Genomic DNA, 23,997 nt, shown 5'->3' on the forward strand with positions numbered 1-23,997 from the left:
TACATCCAATATATCACATCACATCGTTGGCCATATCACATCACAATCATACCCTGCAAAAACAAGTTAGACGTCCTCTAATTTTGTTGTTGCATGTTTTACGTGGTGACCAAGGGTATCTAGTAGGATCGCATCTTACTTACGCAAACACCACAACGGAAATATATGAGTTGCTATTTAACCTCATCCAAGGACCTCCTCGGTCAAATCCGATTCAACTAAAGTTGGAGAAACCGACACTTGCCAGTCATCTTTGAGCAAAGGGGGTTACTCGTAACGATGAAACCAGTCTCTCGTAAGCGTACGAGTAATGTCGGTCCAAGCCGCTTCAATCCAACAATACCGCGGAATCAAGAAAATACTAAGGAGGGCAGCAAAACGCACATCACCGCCCACAAAACCTTTTGTGTTCTACTCGGGAAGACATCTACGCATGAACCTAGCTCTGATACCACTGTTGGGGAACGTCGCATGGGAAACAAAAAATTTCCTACGCGCACGAAGACCTATCATGGTGATGTCCATCTACGAGAGGGGATGAGTGATCTACGTACCCTTGTAGATCATACAGCAGAAGCGTTAGAGAACGCGGTTGATGTAGTGGAACGTCCTCACGTCCCTCGATCCGCCCCGCGAACAATCCCGCGATCAGTCCCACGATCTAGTACCGAACGGACGGCACCTCCGCGTTCAGCACACGTACAGCTCGACGATGATCTCGGCCTTCTTGATCTAGCAAGAGAGACGGAGAGGTAGAAGAGTTCTCTGGCAGCGTGACGGCGCTCCGGAGGTTGGTGATGATCTCGTCTCAGCAGGGCTCCGCCCGTGCTCCGCAGAAACGCGATCTAGAGGAAAAACTATGGAGGTATGTGGTCGGGCAGCCGTGAGAAAGTCGTCTCAAATCTGCCCTAAAAGCCCCATATATATAGGAGGAGGGAGGGGGACCTTGCCTTGGGGTCCAAGGGACTCCCAAGGGGTCGGCCGAGCCAAAGGGGGGGAGGACTCCCCCCAAACCGAGTTGGACTTGGTTTGGTGGGAGGAGTCCCCCTCCCTTCCCACTTCTTCCCTCTTTTTTTTTCTTTCCTTTGATTTTTTCTTCTCTTGGCGCATAGGCCCCTTTGGGGCTGTCCCACCAGCCCACTAAGGGCTGGTGTGTCTCCCCAAAGCCTATGGGCTTCCCCGGGGTGGGTTGCCCCCCCCCCCCCCGGTGAACTCCCGGAACCCATTCGTCATTCCCGGTACATTCCCGGTAACTCCGAAAACCTTCCGGTAATCAAATGAGGTCATCCTATATATCAATCTTCATTTCCGGACCATTCCGGAAACCCTCGTGACGTCCGTGATCTCATCCGGGACTCCGAACAACATTCGGTAACCAACCATATAACTCAAATACGCATAAAACAACGTCGAACCTTAAGTGTGCAGACCTTGCGGGTTCGAGAACTATGTAGACATGACCCGAGAGACTCCTCGGTCAATATCCAATAGCGGGACCTGGATTCCCATATTGGATCCTACATATTCTACGAAGATCTTATCGTTTGAACCTAAGTGCCAAGGATTCGTATAATCCCGTATGTCATTCCCTTTGTCCTTCGGTATGTTACTTGCCCGAGATTCGATCGTCGGTATCCGCATACCTATTTCAATCTCGTTTACCGGCAAGTCTCTTTACTCGTTCCGTAATACAAGATCCCGCAACTTACACTAAGTTACATTGCTTGCAAGGCTTGTGTGTGATGTTGTATTACCGAGTGGGCCCCGAGATACCTCTCCGTCATACGGAGTGACAAATCCCAGTCTTGATCCATACTAACTCAACTAACACCTTCGGAGATACCTGTAGAGCATCTTTATAGTCACCCAGTTACGTTGCGACGTTTGATACACACAAGGCATTCCTCCGGTGTCAGTGAGTTATATGATCTCATGGTCATAGGAATAAATACTTGACACGCAGAAAACTGTAGCAACAAAATGACACGATCAACATGCTACGTCTATTAGTTTGGGTCTAGTCCATCACGTGATTCTCCCAATGACGTGATCCAGTTATCAAGCAACAACACCTTGTTCATAATCAGAAGACACTGACTATCATCGATCAACTGGCTAGCCAACTAGAGGCATGCTAGGGACGGTGTTTTGTCCATGTATCCACACATGTAAATGAGTCTTCATTCAATACAATTATAGCATGGATAATAAACTATTATCTTGATACAGGAATTATAATAATAACTATACATTTATTATTGCCTCTAGGGCATAATTCCAACATAAACATAGTTCAGTTTCTTACTTTTCTTCGCAAACAGCTTTTGACTTTTGAACCATTGTATCATTTTTCCACATCTTGCGAGTTAAATGTATAAACATAGTTCAACAAAACAAGTGTGTAGGATAACCTCATAGACACATGTATCCACGCCTCACTGGTTATCATCCCCTCCAGCAACAAGGTTGTCATCCCCTCTCTCTCTATCTTTCTTATTTTATTTTCACATCCTTGTCACAAAGCTACTCTGTGTTGCTATTGTTGCATCAATGAAGTGACATGTTGTTGTTGGATGAATAAAATTGAGCTGCTGATTTTTCAAATAACATCGACTTGCTTGCAGATTCTTGTATGTGCGGAAGAATGATAGAATTGACCTTGTGCACTGACGGTTGTATGGATGTCGTTGGCCATCGCCGATCAAAGAAGGGTGACGCTAGACGATGTGGGGATGCCGCACTCGACCGACAACATGCTCCGGGTCAAGACGGGGGCAACCAAGGATAAGAGTTTGTTCATCGAGGTAGTCATCCTCCCTGTACATTCCTGGCTTCACAAGAACCTGGACTGGTTTGATTTGATAGTTGTGGTAGTGTTGAATTTTTGGATGCAACATTTGTTTGGCAGTTCTTCACCTCTCCGCTACCAGCAGTAGTCATCTGCTACCTACGGTTCGTGGTCTGATGCGGTCCGTAGATCTCACCGCCCTGAGCCTCCGCTGGAGTAAGGTGATGACCACCATCGCCTGGCTCCGCCACCATCTTCCTTGGGCAGGCGTACACGAAGCTTTTCGTTAACCCTCTCGCTTCAGGATGGACCTCCGACGAGGCCACACATCACCTTTGTGGCTCCCGCAGCAACGAGGAACATAGCATCATTGTCCTGGTTTGTACAGTAGTGCTTTTTTCCTTTGATTTTTTTTGGATGGGTCTTAGTTAGAATTTTTCTTTGCAGTGCCGGGCAGGGGTGCCCCCGAGGACAACAGGATTGCGGGACTGGCATGGTTGCTTCTCCCCATTGCAGATGGCGCGACCAGAAGTCCCCACTAGCCTCCGCCTTCATTGCCGCCGTCGAGATTGACTACGAGTTCATATAGAACTAGGCCTTCAGGTACACACTACGCAACATATTTTCCCTTTACCCATTTGCTCGTACATGATTTTCTTTTGAACTTTTTAATGCAGACCTAATTTTCCTTTTGTTTGCGTGTAATCCTCTTCCTCGTGGGGAACGGATAGGTCTCATATCGTGTTGCTGGCGTAGATCCAAATTTTCTATGATGTTTCTGTTAGACAATATATGGATTTTTTGGGTTCTAAATCATAGTCCCAACTTTCTGAACAAACTACTAATAAACTTGATTGGTGATTATTCTTAATGAATTAGTCCATTTTAATGTAAAACCAACTGAATTTATTTTTTTGTTTGACTTCTGATACTAAGTATCTTCTAAATCCCTCAGAAAAAGTGTTATCTGAATCACATGTGCGGTAAAAACTGAGTTGTTTTTGCAATAGAAATATTCTGCTAATCAACGAGAACTCATGCCCCTAGCTTGCCATGCACCGCCTTACATGATGCTCTTATTTGTCTGGTTGAGATGGACATGTCATCTAACTACTTCAGTTGTATACACTGCTAAGACTGGAATTTGGTGTGCCGTCATGATGGTTCATAGCAATAGAAATATTCTGAGTCGTTTTTTCTGAGTTGCGCAGGAGATGCCATGGATTGAAGGAAGCGACAGCAATGGTTATTCCGGATGAGGTGACGTTGAAGTACAGTCATCTTAGATAAAGGTGTGCCATTTTCAGATCTGTCATTTGATTTTAAGTAGTGTTCAAGTAATTTATGTTGTTGTTCCAGGTACCAATCAACTGCTTGTCCTTTGGACCCTATAATAGCACACACTATGCATGACTAAGCTATCGGACCACCTTTTTTCTACTTTCAGAATGCAGTCCAAGCTCCACGAGGTGCATGGACGACCATTTCAAAAAAATTCTATGACATTCAACCAGAGTTTGTGGATTCCAAGTATTTTTGTGCAGCTTCAAGGGAAATTGGTACATCCATAATTTGCGAGTTGAGGACAGAGAAGCTCTTCTCCCTTTCCCTCCAAAGACTTTATTTGATGCATTCCCTCAATATAAGAGGTGGTGGCCTTCTTGGGACCAAAGAAGGCAGCTCAACTGCTTGCAAGCAAGTGTGGCAACTGCAAAGTTAATAAACCAGACCCAGCATGCTCTTGCAAGATCAGGCAACCCCTGAGTGTTCGGAATCGTGTGGTGGATGAGTGCGAAACTTGGGATCTTGTCTGGGTTGGGAAAGACAAGGTTTCTCAGTTGGAGCCTGATGAGATGGAATCTCTGCTTGGTTTCCCAAGGGACCACACAAGGGGAGTCGTCAAGACAGAGAGGTATAGATCTCTCGCGAACTCCTTCCAAGTTGATACCATTGCTTACCACTTGTCAGTGCTGAGGGACATGTTTCCTAATGGTATCAATGTGTTGTCCTTGTCCACCGAAATTGGAGGAGGAGCGGTAGCTTTGCACAGGCTTGGGATCCGCATGAGGACAGTGGTGTCTGTTGAGAAGGGAAACTAATAGGAGGATTTTTAATGGTTGGTGGGATCAGACCCAGACAGGCAAGCTGGTTGAGATTGCTGACATGAAATTTCTCACTAATGATAGAATTGCATCGTTAGTTGGTAGATATGGTGGCTTCGACTTGGTTATTGGGGCAGCCCAAGTGAGCAATCTGCTTTGTTATATGACTACCCCAGAATCTTGGATGCCATCAAGTCGGCTATGGCAAGGTTGTAGGCTAAGCATCATAGTACCTATTCTGTCACTTAGTGCTAATCTCTAGGAACCTCAGCTTCATCTATGTTTAAAGATTGAGGTGACGTGGTGGATGTTTATTTGCAAGCAATGCCTTGTTTTAAGTATCCAAATTATGTTTAGTGCTGGACCAATAAATTTTGCCATGCACCGCCTTACATGATGCTCTTTTTTGTCTGGTTGAGATGGACATGTCATCTAACTGCTTCAGTTGTACACACTGCTAAGACTGGAAATTGGTGTGCCGTCGTGATGGTTCATAGTACGTACTGAATCATATGTGTGGTAAAAACTGAGTTGTTTTTGCAATAGAAATATTCTGCTAATCAACGAGAACTCATGCCCCTAGCTTGGTTGCTGATCAAATTTGAAAACCGATGAGAAGGAGAAGAAGAAGAAAGACCCGTTCTGCATCCGTGATGACCTGAAGCTCACATTTGACAGCAGAGGAGGATACGAGGAGAAGGCCATGCGGGTTGAAGGATCACCATGGCATTGAGACGGGGCGCCGCTCCATGGACACGGGGCGACGAAGTCCTAAACAACAATGCTCAAGGTCGGCTAGAGAGATTTGGGACTTACGCAACATGCAGCAGACTGCCGGTATTTCTTGATCAAATTCCATTCTTTTTTATGTGCTAGAGAGATAGGGAGCTTACTCAACATGCAAACCAGGATGGGACAAATTGGTTTCACTTCTATTATTTTTGGCTATGATCGGGATTTCCATTCTTTGTGTATTTACTACTGCTGCTACATCGTTAGTTGGAGCTGATGTGATCATATATGTAATTGTGATGGTCAAGGGAGACATATATACCCTATATAACTACTTATTGCTGCTACTAAGGAGTGTACTACTTCCACTACTGCTATATTTTGCATAAAAGAAGAAAGAAATAGCTTACTCTGTTCACAAAATAGCAGTTATGATTGTTTCACATTTAGCTGTTATCTTCCAGACCTAGAGAAGTTCACAAAATAGAAAGTTTGGCTCTTTTAAAGTTGAACCAAAATCAGCTAGGAACTGAAAAAGTTCACAAAAATATAGTTTCAGTTTCAGGTAGGAACCAAATAGAAAGTTTGGCTCTTTTAAAGTTGAACCAAAATCAGCTAGGAACTGAAAAAGTTCACAAAAATACAGTTTCAGTTTCAGCTAGGAACCAAAATCTGCATCTCCCTCTTCTCAAAGACGGCAACCTGCAAGGACGGGGCGAGGACATCACGTACACCCCGGCATAAAGGACGACTAGATCGAGCATGATCGCAGCAGAGGAGGGCCACCTCTGCCTCGTCGTGCAGGAGATGCCATGGATTGAAGGAACCGACAACGATGGTTGTTCCGGATGAGGTGACGTTGAAGTACAGTCATCTTAGATAAAGGTGTGCCATTTTCTAGATCTGTCATTTGATTTTAAGTAGTGTTCAAGTATTTTCTGTTGTTGTTCCAGGTACCAATCAACTACTTGTCCTTTGGACCCTATAATAGCACACATTATGCATGACTTAACTCGATCTGTAGCGGAGGTTTGATCTGAACTACTGTCTTCTTTCTAAATATATCCACTAGAGTAGAAAGTAATTAATTGTTTGACTTCTAGCATAAACTTGGTGTCCAAGATCCTATAATAGATAGCCAAGCAAAATACGGTACTCTGGGTCACGGTGATGGTGCCATTTACTTGAGTGGTATATATCTCTATATATTTTAGAAATAGCAAACAAGATTAAAGCAATTTTTCTTACATTTTTTTCTGGTCTCTGCTAGAAGCAGAGGTGTAGCACGAGATGTCTCGTAAAATAATTTGGAGGGAGTAAAACAATAAGGCCTCTTCCTTGTTGTTGATCTTGGATCGATAAAAAATGATGAGTGTCATGCTTGCTATTCTGTCACGTCCAAGATGCGACCCTATCCTCAATTTGGCATGAGGGCCTCGTCAGGGATAGAAGCGCATCTCGTCGTGTCGCAAGAATGGATATCGTTACACGTACATGTACTGAAAAGAAAAGTTATATATATAGAATTGGCTTACACTCGCCACAAGCTACATCAGAGTCACAGCAGTACAATACATAACATCATGAAGAAGAGCAAGGTCCGACTACGGACAAAAACAAACGAGAAAAAGAAGAACGATGTCCATCCTTGCTATCCCAGGCTGCCAGCCTGGAACCCATCCTAGATCGATGAAGAAGAAGAAGAAGAAGAAGAAGAAGCAACTCCAAATGAACAATCAACGCGCTCGCGTCAAGTAACATTTACCTGTACCTGCAACTGGTGTTGTACTAATCTGTGAGCCACACGGGACTCAGCAATCTCATTTCCAAAGGTATCAAGACTAGCAAAGCTTAATGGGTGAGACATGGTTAAGTGGTGAGGTTGCAGCAGGGGCTAAGCATATATTTGGTGGCTAAACTTACGAGTACAAGAAAATAAGAGGGGGAAGATCTACGCATAGCGGACGTGACTACTGATGATCAAATGAATGATCCTGAACACCTACCTACGTCAGACGTAACCCCACAGTGTCCTCGATCGGAGAAGGAACTCACGAAAGAGACAGTCACGTTACGCACACAGTTGGCAAGTTTTAATTAAGTTGACTTCAAGTTATCTAGAACCAATGTTAAACAAAGTTTCCACGTTGCCACATAACCGCGGGCATGACTTTCCGAAAGATTTAACCCTGTAGGGGTGCTCCAACTAGTCCATCACAAATTACCACAAGCCGCATAGAAATCCTCGATCACGACACTCGCAATCTCGTCGGATTCCTTAGTGGAAAACCTCAACTCTGAGGTTACCCAAAGCATCACCGGAATCCCGGTGCACAAGATATCTCGTCAAAGGTAAAACTAATCCAGCAAGGCCTCCCGACGTGTCGACGATCCTGATAGGAGCCGCATATCTCGTTCTCAGGACACGGCGGATGGAACTAGCTACGAGTGCCAAACCTCGAGTTTCCTCGCGGTGGCCCCGCAGGCAGACCGTTTGGGACCAACACCATCAGCACTGCCCCCCCCTGTTTATGTAGAATTACTCCTCGGGTAGCGCTAACTCCCTATGCATTTCAGTATTATCAAATTATTATGTTGGGCAAATGTAGTACTCATGTTGGGCCTTGCCAGACCAGCTTTAATCTAAAACGAATTATCAAGGGGGTCCCCATAACAACCCCGATCGTGTTAGGAGCGCTCAATTATGGAACATAAGACCGGTAGCCGAAAACTAAGGGGCAAAGGTGGAACAAAACACCAGGCTAGAAAGGTCGAGCCTTCCACCTTTTACCAAGTATATAGGTGCATTAATTTAATAGCAATTAATAGGGTGATATAAGAAGGAACCCGTGTTAATACATGGAAGCATCTGCACCTGCAACTAGCAACGCTAACATAGGGTTAAGCAAGCGGTAACATAGCCAATCAGTGGTTTGCTAGGTTGAACATGTTGAAGGCTTTTCATGGCATTGTAGAGAGGCTGATATTTAACATGTGGTAGGCAACGAGACATAATCGATAGAAGCGATAAAACTAGCATGACAATGATAGTAATGGTATCTGGGGAATGGTCATCTTGCCTGAGATCCCGCTTGGAAGAAGAATGCCTCCGTGAAGCAGACGAACCGACGTAGTCGAACGGGTCCTCACAATCCGGCACGCTGCGGAACTCTATCGAGACGAAGCAAACCGGAAACACAAATCAACACACAGAATTCACCACACGATGCATAACACATATGATGCATGAGCAGCTGAATACATGCAAGTCACGGCATGACAATTCACACAATCAAACACTACACATTAAGTGAAGTTCAATATGCAACCAGTTGCATATTGACGAAACTCCACGTTTATTTATTTAGTTCTATCCCGATTAGATACACGACAATATTAAATGTGGTTAAACATGGCAAGAGGTGAAGCGCAATTAATCTACCTATCTAGGCATTTTAAATGAGGTCAGAAATGACATATAGCACCTCTGAAACGACCTCACATGTTAATTTACAATTCTGTCCAGATCTGAACTAACACATTTAATTAGTTGTTAAACAGCAAAACAAATAGGTTCACGTGATTCTACGCGTCGTTACAAGCAATTTACACATAGAGAACATAATCAACGGAGCTACGGATCAAAAGTTACAAGTACCGCAAGATATGATGGCATGAATGCAATATGTGTGCAACGACGGCAACGAGCATTTCAAAACATACAAACAGCAGGAGAAAATGAAACTACACGAGATTCTAAGCAAGTTTCATGTAGGACACGATCAAATCGGAGCTACGGTTCAACAACTACGAGCAAAACAAGAAAACACTACAATCTGCCAAAATCAGCCTCATAGCATTTTCTACACCCCACAACTACGAGCTACACAACTCCGATAAACTCAAGCAAGGCATGACACTAAGGAGGGCAAGAAGCACTACAACAAACAACTAACAACAACTAGCATGGCAGCAAGGAACACTAGGAAAAGAAGTAATAAAATGGCTTCCCACACACTATTTCAGACTTGGTGAAAATTACACTTCATGAAAGTGCAGTTTTCGGTCTCAAGGCATATTGAAAGCAGCAAAACCATAAGCTACAGGACTCCAAACGGCATGAAAATTCACAGCAAGCTAGAGAATCACAAGGGCTACAACTAACTCCATTGCACCAACCTCAAAAGAGCTACAGATCACAAGATACAAGCAAGACAAGGCAGCAACAAAATATAACAGATTCCAGACTAAGAAATATTTCAGCACCTCCAAATCAGCACTATTTCTAGCAACTTGAGAGCAAGCAAACCACACCTAAACATGCATTTCTATCGCAACTAAAAATACCAGGGGCTAGACTAAACATCAAAGAACAACTCTCTAGTTGTCAACTCCGTCAAACAAGTCACGGAATAAATCCTACGAATTAAACAAAAGGGCATCACGGCAAAATATCGCACGAACTAACTTGCTCAAAAGCCAAAACTAATTGCACAGGATTTTTCTACCCCGAAAACATATAACATATGTGGGGTTGCACAACATTAATTTCACCACACGTAAATGCGAGATAATGGCCTAGACACGGAAAATAATCTAGCGGCAAATCCCTACACGCAAAAATACTAAAAACCGCTCTAAAATACATGGAAAAGGTGTTCCTAAAACATGGACATTTTATCTAGGGCATTCGGGCAATCCGGACTTGCGCGAAAAATAAGTACGGGCGTCTACCTATTGGAACAGCACGTTAATCTATGCATTTGGCATGGCAAACCACGTCAAACAAATATGCAAGTTGTGAAATCATATTCTACGCGCAAAACTACCCCAAAACCATATACAATACGTCTCGAACCGACTTACGGTTTAAAAGTTACGGGGGTTTGAAATAACTAATAATCCTGAAATATCTAAATTCGAAAACTCTAAAAAATAACTATCGGACCGAAGCTGAGGTTAACGGGCCTAATCTGGCAGCGGCGCTATATGCTATAAGGCGCCACGGGCGATAAATAGATGGGCAGGGGCGGTTGGCTCACCTCGGGCCTTCGGGCCGGTCAGGAGAGGAGCCGGACCGGGGGCGAAGCTGGGCTGAGGCGAGGCAGGTCCTGGGCCGGCTGCTCGCTCCGTGGGCCGTAGCGGTTGGTGGCGCTGCGGGAGCCCACGCGGGGGGGGGGGGGCGAGCGAGCAGGTCGCTCCATGAGCTCGACCTCCACCCTGCGAGCAGCAATGGCGGCCTCCCCATGGGGCTCGAGTGCAGGTTAGGGAGAGGGGCGAAGGAGGAGCAGATCTAAACGGGAACTAACCGATCTATCCATTCCCGTCGACGACAGCTCCTGGTTCGAGCCATCCAGCGCAGGAGGAGCTCGAACTTCCATGGCCATGTCCTGCCAGAGAGACAGAGAGGTCGCATGGGTGAGGGAAGAAGAGAAAACGGGAGGAGGAGGAAGACGAGGGTGGCGCGGCTCTGGCATGGGGAAGCTCCTGGCGGCGCCGGGTCGACGAGGGACGCAGCGGCGGGGCTGACGAGGACTAGCCGGAGGCGCTAGCGGGAGGCACGGGAACAGGGAGCCGCGGCGGAGATCTCGGGCCCGGTGGGCCTTGGATGGCCTCGGGCGGGCCCGCGCGGCTGAGGCTGGTGGGAGAGGAGGCTGGAGGGGGGATTAGGGTTTGCACGGTTTTCGAGGCAAAGGAGTAGGGCTGCTAAAAATGGCATGGGAGGTCCTATTTATAGCCAAGGGGGGCTAGGTTTAGCGAAATTCCGTTCCGGATCCAACCGCGCAGTCGGAATCAGATAATTCCAAACGCGGGAACGGGCGAGTGGCTGCGTAGAGTAGTTAACCGGAGACGGGAGGGAAAACGGGCGATGCGGCAACGTATTTAAAACACCGACAAACGTCCGACGGTAGACCGAATACGGTGCCGCTACGGTCGACCGTTCGGGTACCAGACGAATTCCGATCGCGACGAAACTCGACAGGCGGCCTAGCTATAACTAATCACGACCGCATGCCAAGTTTCACCTCGAGTAGAGAAAGTTTTCAACACACTCTTAAAACAGGGTTACGACGATGCCGCGGGTGCGTGCGTGTGCGGTCAGGCTCAGAACGGACAACGACGAGAACCGGCAACTACTAACGGATGCAAGTTTTGAAAACGGGCGGCAACAGGATGCCGATGCAATGCTGATGATGCGCATGATGCGATGATGATGCAACAAATTAAAATAGACACACGACGAAAACAGAATAGAAGGGGAATCATTTGGAAAGTCAGTCTCGGGCTGTCACATATTCACACCGTTGTTTCTGTGTATACAACATTCTGTCAGAACAAATATGTTTCCTTGATGTACATGTGTACATCTAAGAAGTTGTTGATATAAGCCATATCATAAGAGAAACAGAATAAAGATGAATATTTGCCTGCAATTACAAATGTTTTCATGCTTTGTTCAACACAAATGTCAGCAAGGATACAGTACATCAATTGTTCTTTTGTGAGCAATAACCAATATCTTCTATATTATTTCTTTAAGAGTTTTTTGATTGGGATATCTTCTATATTATTTCTTTAAGAGTTCTTTTATTGGTAATTCATTTTTTTATCGAAATTTATTTATAACAATATGAAGTCTGGTTCGTCAATACTTACACACAAACATTGCAGACTGAAGGTCAATATTATGACTAAACACTAAAAAGCCACGTGGACTCTGTCAAGAAGTTTGTGCAGTATCACCATGTAACACACATCTTCTGCATATGACGGCCATGAAGAACTTCCTTGAAAAGTTGGGTGGTATCTTTTATTCTTCCTTGAAACACTAAATTGGCACACAACCGTCATATGCTTGGCGAGTGCCAGTGTCACGCCGGTCCGCGGATATGAAGAATTTCCTTGCTCCAAGATGTTTCGGCCAATTTTTGTGTTGTTTTTGTTGATGTTTAACTGCGAGTGATGGTAGAATTACCGTGTTGTTTAGAAGGGCTATATATTTTTGAGCAGCTTGTTGTCGTTCTTATGTAGGGCTTATATTTCTTGTCATTTCTTCAAATTCAATCGTGTGCGGTGCGTTTTAGTTCATCATCCATGTCCTTTGATACAACCAAACAAGAGACTTATATTGATAAATTATTAGAATCCTTTGCAGAGACGAATTATTCCCCCTAAGCATGTCCTTTGACTTCAATCTACATGTTCTGTATTTATGAGAATGCCGCACACGGACGAATTATTTCCCCTAAGCATGTTTATCCTTTTATCAATTGTTTATAACTGCAATGCACTGTCGTTACTTTATCAGTTTATTATCAATTGTTGACTTATGGATGGATGATTAAAGGCAAGACTTTACTGGAAGAAACGCACGGGAATATATCAGCTCCATTATATGCTTTGGCTGCTACCTGTTATAGGTGTTTTTTCTTCTTCTGAATTTTGCATTATCGGGTGGTATCTAATCCACCCTGAAACTTATCATAAGCTGGCCTTTAGCCAATGTATAATATTTTGTACCAGTAAAAATGATACCCTGATAATAGTATGTCATCTGGACTATCAGGTATGCCCGGATGGTGAGTGTACCAGCTGACTGCACTTGACTTTTTTTGCCACAAGTGTGGTTCCTATGAAGGAGCCTCCTATTGTGACTGCAAATTCCTTTTACTAGGCATTGTCCATATAGTACAGATATGGTGGACGAGTTTAGTTCATTGGCAAGCACATCTCCTAATATAATGCTTATTCTTTTTATTTTGCATGTTGAATGGTAGCACTAATATAGTAGTGAAAACATTGGCCGCAAATACCACAATAAATATAGTTCCAAGCAGTTTCTTGTCTTAGTTATGTCTATCCTCAAAATTATTATTGTACTCACATATAGTGTGAACTCTGATGTGGATACCGCTGTACGTTCTGCAGGAACTTGCTTTTAGCTCGAAGCTCACGGCAATGAGACCGCCTGCATCGATTTGGAAGCTTACGGATTCAAGGCAATACTCGTTAAACAAGTGTGTCATTTTGATCTCTTGCAAGCGCTGTTTTTTATACTTATTCACACAAATGCATGTGCAGACAGTCTTTAGGCTTGTGTCAAAACCAACCTTGTCTCTGGTTTTACCATTGTGTGAAAACCACATTTATGCACTTAACAAGTAATGCCATGTTAGTTTTAATTACACAAGTTCTTGGTGTTCCTTTTGAAATGATATATTTCATATATCTTTGTAAGAGGGTGTTTGTTTCCAGGGACTTATTGGTTTAGGGACTTAAAAAAGTCCTTATAAGTCCCATCTAAACCAAACAGGAGGGACTTATAGGGACTTATAGTGGTCATTTGGGACTTATCAAAAAAGACTCTCAGGGAGGAACGTATTGGGACTTATCGATCTGCCCGCACCTACCCCGCATCGCCTCGCACCTACCCCGCCTCGCTCGTTCCCCGCCTCCTCGCCTCGCTCCTTCCCCGCCTCGCTCCAATCATTGTCGCCGTCGGCACCGTCAACCGCTGTCGCCATGGCCGATGATGAGGAGGACCAGATCCCCTTCTTCTCTCAGTTCCCCTCGCATCAACAGGCAACCCAAGGCTCATCCGCCAGCGGAAATCTTGGGAGAGGAATGGGTTTCTTGGATCTCAACAGCAACGTCGACGTCTTCCCAGAGTTAGGCTCGTACCAGCAACTCCTCTTCGACCAGTCGGCCGTTCATGGCCTTCCTCCGGCTGGACCTGGTCATGGGAGGCCCGTGCCCCAGGGCGGAGGAGGCCGCAGCCGGTCTCTGAACATCGAAAGACGAGCCGGCTCTCACCTGCGTCCGTTCGTCGCCCCGGGCGCAGCTGCCGTTGAGGGAGGCGTCATAGGGCGTGAGAGGACCGTGTCCCAGGTCACCGGACGCGGCGTAGGTCGAGCCAATGGGTCCTCATCGGCCGGCAGTAGAGGAAAAACTGCGGGGAAGCAACGTGTGTCGTCAACTGCTGCGTCTTGAGAAGATGTCGACGAGAATGAAGGCTTATGTAATTTCTGTTATCTCGGTTGTTATGTACTCTCTCTTATTTTGGTTCTTATGAACAAGTGTTAATTCGTTTGTATGTACAAGTGTTATTTCGGTTGTCACTATTCTGTAATTTGTTTGTATGAACAAGGGTTATGTGAACAAGTGTTTTATTATTAGAGGTAACATGGACTTATAAGTCCGTGTAAACAAACATGTAGGGACTCGGGATTTATAAGTCCCTGTAAACAAACAGGTAGAGACTCGGGACTTATAAGTTGGGACTTCAAAAAGTCCTATGACTTACGAAACAAACAGGGCCTAAGTCAATTGAATGTCAGTCAAGTTAAAAACAGACTAGAAAAGGCGCCGCTGAAGAGGGTCGATGATGGAATACATAGTGCCCCGATGCTTACAAAAATGATGGAAAGACCAATGATTTGAGGTGAGGTGCGTGTTTGGGTTGACAAAGAAAGACGGCAGCCATGCGGGGCACTAGGTAGGGTCGGGGAGGATAACATAAAGGAGAGGGCTATACACTAAAAAATAAATATGAAGGGGAGGATAACATAAAGGAGAGGGATAGACTGAAAAATAAACATGAATTCATCATCATCACGCGGATATGGCCTGTGACGATAGGGGAGCATGCGGACATAAGCTCCATCGTCGACATCAAGGTAAACGTTGTGAAGTACAAGATGTTTGATCAATGTCTCTATGCTTAAGTTTGTTATCCCATGACAACGCACGGACAATCAACTAGTATTTCTTAAATGCAGTAAGGTGAAGGCTGTTTGGCGAGAACAATTCCAGGAGGATGTCCGCATCTCCCTCTGTTAGTGCCAAGATCCACAAGATATGATACGCCATGTTTGCACTATGCCGCGAGAAAAGAAGTTGCGTGTTGTTGTGCTCCTATGGGACTGGTGGACTGCCGTGAACAAAGCTAATGCGGGTGAAGTATAGAAGACGACAGTGGAAATCAGTGACTTCATCACAAAACACATGACTGATTTCACTACGGTGAACATTCAGAAAACGCACCACGCGCAACTACACCAGGTTTGGATCCCTCTAGCTTCAAACGTGATTAAGATCAATATGGGTGCTGCTTTTCATGTGGATTCAGAGACTGGAGCGTGGGGTTTTATTGTGAGAGACGAAACTTGCATTTTCTTGGCGGCTGCGGTTGGCAAGCTGAACCATGTTCGATCTACACTGCACGCGGAGGTGATCGCCTGCATACATGATATTGAAGGGGCAGCTGACCTGGGTGCACAGCGTATCAGTTTTGAATCGGACCACTTGACAATGATTTCTGCACTTAATGGGTGGGACTACGATGCGGCAGAGCTAGGAGTACTCTTCAGAGAAGCTATAAGCATGTGTCATGTCTCCTTTGTTTTCTCTGAATGAAACTGTAACCACGTGGCCCATGCCTTAGCCCAGTTTGCTATGGGTGCTATTGAACTCCTCCATGTGTGGGCGAGTGCTGCCCGTGACTTTGTTTTTGTCTTGGTGAATGCTGATATTTCTTCCCAAGGTTAAGTGGAATATATAATCTGTTCCTTCTCAAGTGCTTCCTAATGATGATGTCGTTGAGATCATCGTGTGTGTGGCGGATGTGGCGGCCTTTTCTGCAGCACGTCGAGTAGAAGTGGTTGCGTTGGTTCATACATAACCGGCCCTGAGGACTCATGCATGCGTCCCCTATTTTTCCGCCAACATACGCCCCTTCGCCATGACGGACCATCGACATCATGGGCACCCTTGCCCATGGCGTCTGGCCAAAAACGTGACGTGCCGAAACTAGACAAGGAATCTAAAGGTGAAAAAAAATATGGGGGTGATCTGCGCCGGCGCGTCGGCCCAGATATTCGGCCGGCCGCACGCGGGCCGCAGGATCCATCAACCCCGCGTCGTCTGCACCGTTGGATCCGCATGCAACATTTTTCTTCCTATGCAGCAAAATTTCGATGTCATGCAGCAATTTTTTCAACAGTTGCAATAAAAAACAAAAATTGTAGCAAAAAAAGTATCTACGTGATCGTAACAAAAAAAACGAAGCTGATGGTACGTGGTATCAAAAGTCAAACGCCGGTTGTAACAAAAATTTACGTGACGTGTATGCAACTTTTTAGTGAACGGTTGCAGTAAAACATGATGTCGGTTGTAGCAAAAATTAACACGGTTGTAGCAAAAAGTAAAAAACATCGATTGTAACAAAAAAATCCGACGAACTAGAGTTGCAATCAAACTTATATGCAGCTTTTTTACTGATACAAAATATAGTAAAAAACGCTTACAGCAAAAATGACGCAGGTTGCAACATATTTAGATGAAAAATGTTGCATCCATTAACCAAAGAAGCGCGTGGATGGAAAAAAATGTTGCAAGGGCCCGCGCGCGCCAGGGGCAACCGGCGCGTCAGTTCGGTCGACGCGCAGTGGGAAACAATTCCCAAAAAATATGAACCTAGTTATGTATAAACCTGATATAGAAAAAAGAAATTAGCAAATCAGAAGAAAATAAAATAAAAAATGTAACGTACTCACGTACCCGTACAAAAAATAGACAACGAAAAGTCCCCATAAAAATATGTCAGCAAAAAATACAAGGCCACTGCTACAAATCATCCGATTAATTTCCCTTGAAAATTAATCGGATCACGCAGCGTTCGATTCATCCTCACACAACCGCTGGATCAGGTTAACACGTCACATGGGGCCTTCTTCTCTCATCACAACCCCCGCAAAAATAAACGACCGTGTCACCATGGTGAAACAGCACCGTTTGGCTCGTACCAGCAGTTGTGCCCACTCATCAATAGCTCAACAATTGTAACGCCCTCGATTGAATCATACGTTAGTCATACACGCAAATGCTTACAATCAAACTCAAGGACTCACGGGAAGATATCACAAGACAACTCTAGACACAAATAAAACATACAAGCTTCACATTACAAGCCAAGGGCCTCGAGGGCTAGAATATAGAAGCTCGATAAACACACGAGTCAGCGAAAGCAACAAATATCTGAGTACAGATATTAAACATGAGGTGCCTTAGAGAAGACTAGCACAAAAGATACAACGATCGAACGAGGCAAGGCCTCCTGCCTGGGAACCTCCTAACTACTCCTGGTCTTCAGCGGCCTCCACGTAGTAGTAGGCACCGTTGGGGTAGCAGTCGTCGTCGGCGGGATACTCCAACTCCTGGGCTCCATCATCTGGTCGCAGCAACGGATCAAGGGGACAAAGGGGGAGCAAAGCAACGGTGAGTACTCATCCGAAATACACGCAAGACTGACATCAGAACTATGCTAAGTATGCACCAGTATCAAAGAAGGGGTTTATGTGGACTGACTGCAGCAATGCAAGAATAAAGAGAGAAGGCCTAGTCCTATCGAAGACTAGCATCTTTAGGGGTCTTGCAGCAACAGACGAGAGTAGAACAGATAACACAAATAATAGTCATATTATTGCAGCAATATTAATATGAGATCACGCCCACAGATCCTCCCTCGACTCCCTACGAGGAAGCAATCCCAGGGCAACAATTCCAGTTAAGTAACAATTGTAGTTGTATAAGATCAGGGCACAACTCCAAGTCGTCCTGTAACCGTGGACTCGGCTATTCGAATAGATAAGTTCTTCCATGTAGGGGTGCACAACATATTCCCCGTCACACTCGATAACACTCTGCCGAACACACTTTTCTGGGTCATGCCCGGCCTCGGAATATCGACACGTCGCAGCCCCACCTAAGCTCAACACAGAGGCCAGCCCGCCGGTCTAACTCCTAAGCACAAAGGGGTGATGGGCCCACTTGCCCTCTGCGCTCCTGCATGATGCGTGGGCGACCGACGTCGGTCCTAGCACCCCTTAATCACAAGCGCGATGCATCTCGGGACCACCCGGTCGCGCGCCGCTCCACCGCTGACGTCTGAAGAGCTTCGGCTGATACCGCGACGTCGAGTACCCATAATTCTTCCCACACAAACGGTTAGTGCGTAATAAGGCCTTCCAACCAATCCAGATCAAATACCCAAATGCATTATCATTTTAATTAAGTCAACGACACAACCACGCGGGAATCCACCCGCCTAACATCTATTCATCAAAGATCCCAGTAACATGGTCAAGTAACTGTGTGGTTGTAACATCAGGGGCAATCCGATGTATCACCCTCGTTGGATTCCGAATGATGTAACCGCCAAGGTGGACTTAGAGGAATCACCCTCCAGGGTCCCACACTTGAGGGGTTGCACGGTAGAGACATCACCGGGAGTGGTGAAGGAGGAATCACCCTCCATAACCACCACCGACTAGCTACAATACAGAGATATCATCCCGAGTACTTCGTGAGGTGTCACCCTTGGTACCCGGTAGTAGCTCTGTAGCGCTGCACAACTAAGGGGGTGTGAGTGTTGTGTAGGATCTGGCTCGTCGATCAGGGATCGAGACTTAACATTAAGGCGGGGCAACTCGACTAAGGGCTCATAGGGGATGACTGCTCCACCTATACTAAGCAGATTAAAAGTACAGTGCTGAAAGTAGGAGTTCATCGAAAACACGCTATGCATCAGATATAGGAGCTAACTACAACAGTAGCAAAATTCAAATGCAAGCAGGAGGAAGAAAGACATAGGCGATATAGAAATGGTCAAGGGGGGGTTTGCTTGCCTTGTTGCTCTCCGACAAAGGACTAGTCGTCGGGAGGGTAGATGTACCCGACAGCAGCGTTAGTCTCGGTGTCTACCGGTAAGAAGAGCGGGAGAAACAATAAATAACAGCAACAGGTGCAACACTAAGCATGACATGGCAAGATGCAGGCTAGGCATGAGCTAACGCAGTACCGTCATAGACGGGTCGGTAAAATATCATATGATATTTCCCGGGTCTCTAGCTACTACTGATAAGACTGAAAACGATGGAAAAGTTCCATGTTTGCTATCCTAGGGACGCGTGACACACGAATGGACCGTGTATCCTGGTTCGTCTCGTTTTGCTGATCAACTTAAATGTTGAAAATAGTTTTATTTGAGCTATGGTTTATTTTATATTAATTTTTAAAGTTTTATGAATATTCAGGAATTAAAAACAGATTTAATTAATTATTAAATGCTATTATGGCATCAGCATGATGTCATGCTCACATCAGCAGTTGACTCGTCAAACTAACCAGTGGATACCATGTGTCATATACACAATTTTTAAATAGGGTTAATTATTAATTAATCAGATTAATTTAGTGGGGACCCATGTGTCATATTTTCTTAGGATAAATACTCATAATCATTATAATTAGTTACTTACTTAATTAATTTACTAAATATATTATTTTAATTTTAATTTCAATTTTTTTAACAAAGGGTTGTGTGGGGCCTCCTGCTACTTTTCAAACAACAGGGCCAGAAATTAACACGTTGACGGAGACTTGCTTGCGTTGGTTTTTTCCTTGAAAAGGAAAGGGTGATGCAGCAACGAGCAGTAAGTATTTCCCTTAGTTTGAGAACCAAGGTATCAATCCAGTAGGAGAATCTCGTCAAGTCCACAGTACGTGTACAAACACAAAAGAGCTTGCACCCAATGCTATAAAGGGGTTGTCAATCCCTTCAAGATTGATTGCAAAGTGAGATGTGAAGGCGGAAAGTGCAACGAAGAAAAAGGTGTAAGGCTGAAAATATGGTGTGAAGTAGACCCGGGGGCCATAGTGTTCACTAGAGGCTTCTCTCAAAATAGCAAATATTACGGTGGGTGAACAAATTACTGTCGAGCAATTGATAGAACCGCGCAAAGTAATGACGATATCTAAGGCAATGATCATACATATAGGCATCGCGTCCGAGACAAGTAGACCAATACTTTCTGCATCTACTACTATTACTCCACAAATCGACCGCTATCCAGCATGCATCTAGTGTATTGAGTTCATGACGAACAGAGTAACGCCTTAAGAAAGATGACATGATGTAGAGGGATAAACTCAAACCAATGATGAAAACCCCATCTTTTTACCGCACGACATGAACCCAAAACCAAGCACTTCTCCCATTGCAAGAATCATATATCAAGCTGGCCAAACAAAACTCACAACTCGAAGAGAATTACAAGGATATGAAATAATGCATAAGAGAGATCAGAAGAAACTCAAATAAGATTCATAGATAATTTGATCATAAATCCACAATTCATCGGATCTCGACAAACACACCGCAAAAGAAGATTACATCGGATAGATCTCCATGAAGATCATGGAGAACTTTGTATTGAAGATCCAAGAGAGAGAAGAAGCCATGTAGCTACTAGCTATGGACCCGTAGGTCTATGGTGAACTACTCACGCATCATCGGAGAGGTCATGGTGTTGATGAAGAAGCCCTCCGTATCCGAATCCCCCTCTGGCAGGGCACCAGAACGTGCCCCGGTTGGGATCTTGCGGAGACAAAAGCTTGCGGCGGCGGAAAATTACTTTCGATGATCTCTTGATTTTTTTCTGGAATTTATGGGAATATATAGGCGAAACACCTAGGGCAGAGGTGGCCCAGGGAGGCCACAAGCCTGGGAGGTGCGGGGCCCCCCTGGCCGCGGCTAGGGGGCTTGTGGGGTCCCTGGTGGCCCCCTGCCTTAGTCATCAAGCTTCCCGGTCTTCTTTAGTTTCGGAAAAAATCTTTTTGGAAGTTTCATTCCGTTTGGACTCTGTGTAAAATCCTCCTCTGAAAGGTGTCAAAAACACGGAAAAAACAGGAACTCGCACTTGGCACTGAGTTAATAAGTTAGTCCCAAAAAGATATAAAAGGCATACAAAACATCCAAAGTTTGACACGATAATAGCATGAAACCATCAAAAATTATAGATACGTTGGAGACGTATCAAGCATCCCCAACTTAACTCCTGCTCGTCCTCGAGTAGGGAAGTGATAAAGACTGAATTTTTGATGTGGAATGCTACCTAGCATAGTTATCCTTTTCAACTTCTTTCGTGTGACATGAATGTTCAGATCCGTAAGATTCAAATCAATAGTTTGCTATTGACATGAAAACAATAATACTTCAAGCAAACTAGCAAGGTAATCATGAGCTTTCGAAATAACAAGGTCAAACAAAGTTATCCCTACAAAATCATATAGTTTGGCTATGCTCCATCATCCCCACACAACTAATTTAAATCATGCACAACCCCGGTATTGGCCAAGTAATTGTTTTTGCACTCTTAGTTTCTCAAACCTTTTTCAACTATCACGCAATACATGAGCGTGAGCCATGGATATAGCACTATAGGTGGAATAGAGTGTGGTGGTGGTTGTGAGACAAAAAGGGAGGAGATGGTTGATACGTCTCCAACGTATCTATAATTTTTGATGGTTTCATGCTATTATCTTGTCAAACTTTGGATGTTTTGTATGCCTTTTGTATATTTTTTGGGACTAACCTATTAACTCAGTGCCAAGTGCCAGTTCCTGTTTTTTCCATGTTTTTGACCCTTTTCAGAGGAGAATTTTGAACGGAGTCCAAACGGAATGAAACTGCCAAAAAGATTTTTTCCGAAACAGAAAAAGATCGGGAAGCCGAAGAATCACGGCAGGGGCCTGCAGGGACCCCACAAGCCCTCATGGCGCGACCAGGGGGGCCCGCGCTACCCTGGCTTGTGGGCTCCCTCGGCCACCTCTGCCCTAGGTTTTGCGATTATATATTCCCTAAAATCCCAGAAAAAATCAGGAGATCATCGAAAGTACTTTCCCGCCGCCGCAAGCTTCTGTCTCCGCAAGATCCCATCTGGTGCACGTTCTGGTGCCAAATCAGAGGGGGGATTCGGATACGGAGGGCTTGTTCATCAACACTATGACCTCTCTGATGATGCGTGAGTAGTTCGCCATCGACCTACGGGTTCATAGCTAGTAGCTAGATGGCTTCTTCTCTCTCTTGGATCTTCAATACAAAGTTCTCCATGATCTTCATGGAGATCTATCCGGTGTAATCTTCTTTTGCGGTGTGTTTGTCGAGATCCGATGAATTGTGGATTTATGATAAGATTATCTATGAATCTTATTTGAGTTTCTTCTGATTTCTCTTATGCATGATTTCATATCCTTGTAATTCTCTTCGAGTTGTGGGTTTTGTCTGGCCAACTAGATCTATGATTCTTGCAATGGGAGAAGTGCTTGGTTTTGGGTTCATACCGTGCGGTGACCTCACCCAGTGACAGAAGTGGTAGCGAGGCACGCATCGTATTGTTGCCATCAAGGGTAAAAATATGGGGTTTTCATCATTGGTTTGAGATTATCCATCTACATCATGTCATCTTGCTTAAGGCGTTACTCTGTTCGTCATGAACTCAATACACTAGATGCATGCTGGATAGCGGTCGATGTGTGGAGTAATAGTAGTAGATGCAGAAAGTATCGGTCTACTTATCAAGGACGTGATGCCTATATGTATGATCATTGCCTTAAATATCGTCATGACTTTACGCGGTTCTACCTATTGCTCGACAGTAATTTGTTCACCCACCGTGATATTTTCTATTTTGAGAGAAGCCTCTGGTAAACACTATGGCCCCCGGGTCTACTCCACACCATATTTTCAGCCTTACTCTTTTTACTTCGTTGCACTTTCCGCCTTCAGATCTCACTTTGCAATCAATCTTGAAGGGATTGAGAACCCCTTTATAGCGTTGGGTGCAAGCTCTTTTGTGTTTGCACAGGTACTCTGGACTTGACGAGATTCTCCTACTAGATTGATACCTTGGTTCTCAAACTAAGGGAAATACTTACTGCTCCTAAGCTGCATCACCCTTTCCTCTTCAAGGGTAAAACCGACGCAAGCAAGAGAAGTAGCAAGAAGAATTCCTGGCGTTGCCGGGGAAGGACTTTTGTTCCCGTAGCAGAAGAATTTCTGGCGCTGTTGCCACGGAGGATCAAGTCTAGAACTCATCCAAGTAGGTGTCGCAAACTCATCTCTTGCATTTACTTTATTTGCCAGTTGCCTCTCGTTTTCCTCTCCCCCACTTCACCAATTTGCCTTTTTCGTTCGCATTTTCGTTCGCCCTTTTTTCTCGCTTGCTCTTTGTTCGCTCGTGTGCTTGCTTGCTTGCTTGCTGAAGTCACCATGAATGAAAACACCAAACTTTGTGACTTCTCGAATACTAATAATAATGATTTTATTAGTACTCTGATTGCTCCCGCCACTAGTGCGGAGTCTTACGAAATCAATGCCACTTTGCTGAATCTTGTTATGAAAGAGCAATTCTCCGGCCTTCCTAGTGAAGATGTCGCATCCCATCTTAATACCTTCATTAAGCTTTGTGATATGCAAAAGAAGAAAGATGTGGATAATGATGTGATTAAATTGAAGCTTTTTCCTTTCTCGTTGCG

General features: G+C 44.7%; 1 pseudogene; it reads left to right on the forward strand.

Moving 5' to 3' along the window:
* Window positions 1–2,681: 2,681 nt before the first annotated feature.
* LOC123450285 lies at window positions 2,682–5,153 on the forward strand (annotated as a pseudogene).
* Window positions 5,154–23,997: the final 18,844 nt, after the last annotated feature.

The sequence above is a fragment of the Hordeum vulgare genome, chromosome 4H, assembly GCF_904849725.1.
Source record: "Hordeum vulgare subsp. vulgare chromosome 4H, MorexV3_pseudomolecules_assembly, whole genome shotgun sequence".
Lineage (NCBI taxonomy): Eukaryota > Viridiplantae > Streptophyta > Magnoliopsida > Poales > Poaceae > Hordeum > Hordeum vulgare.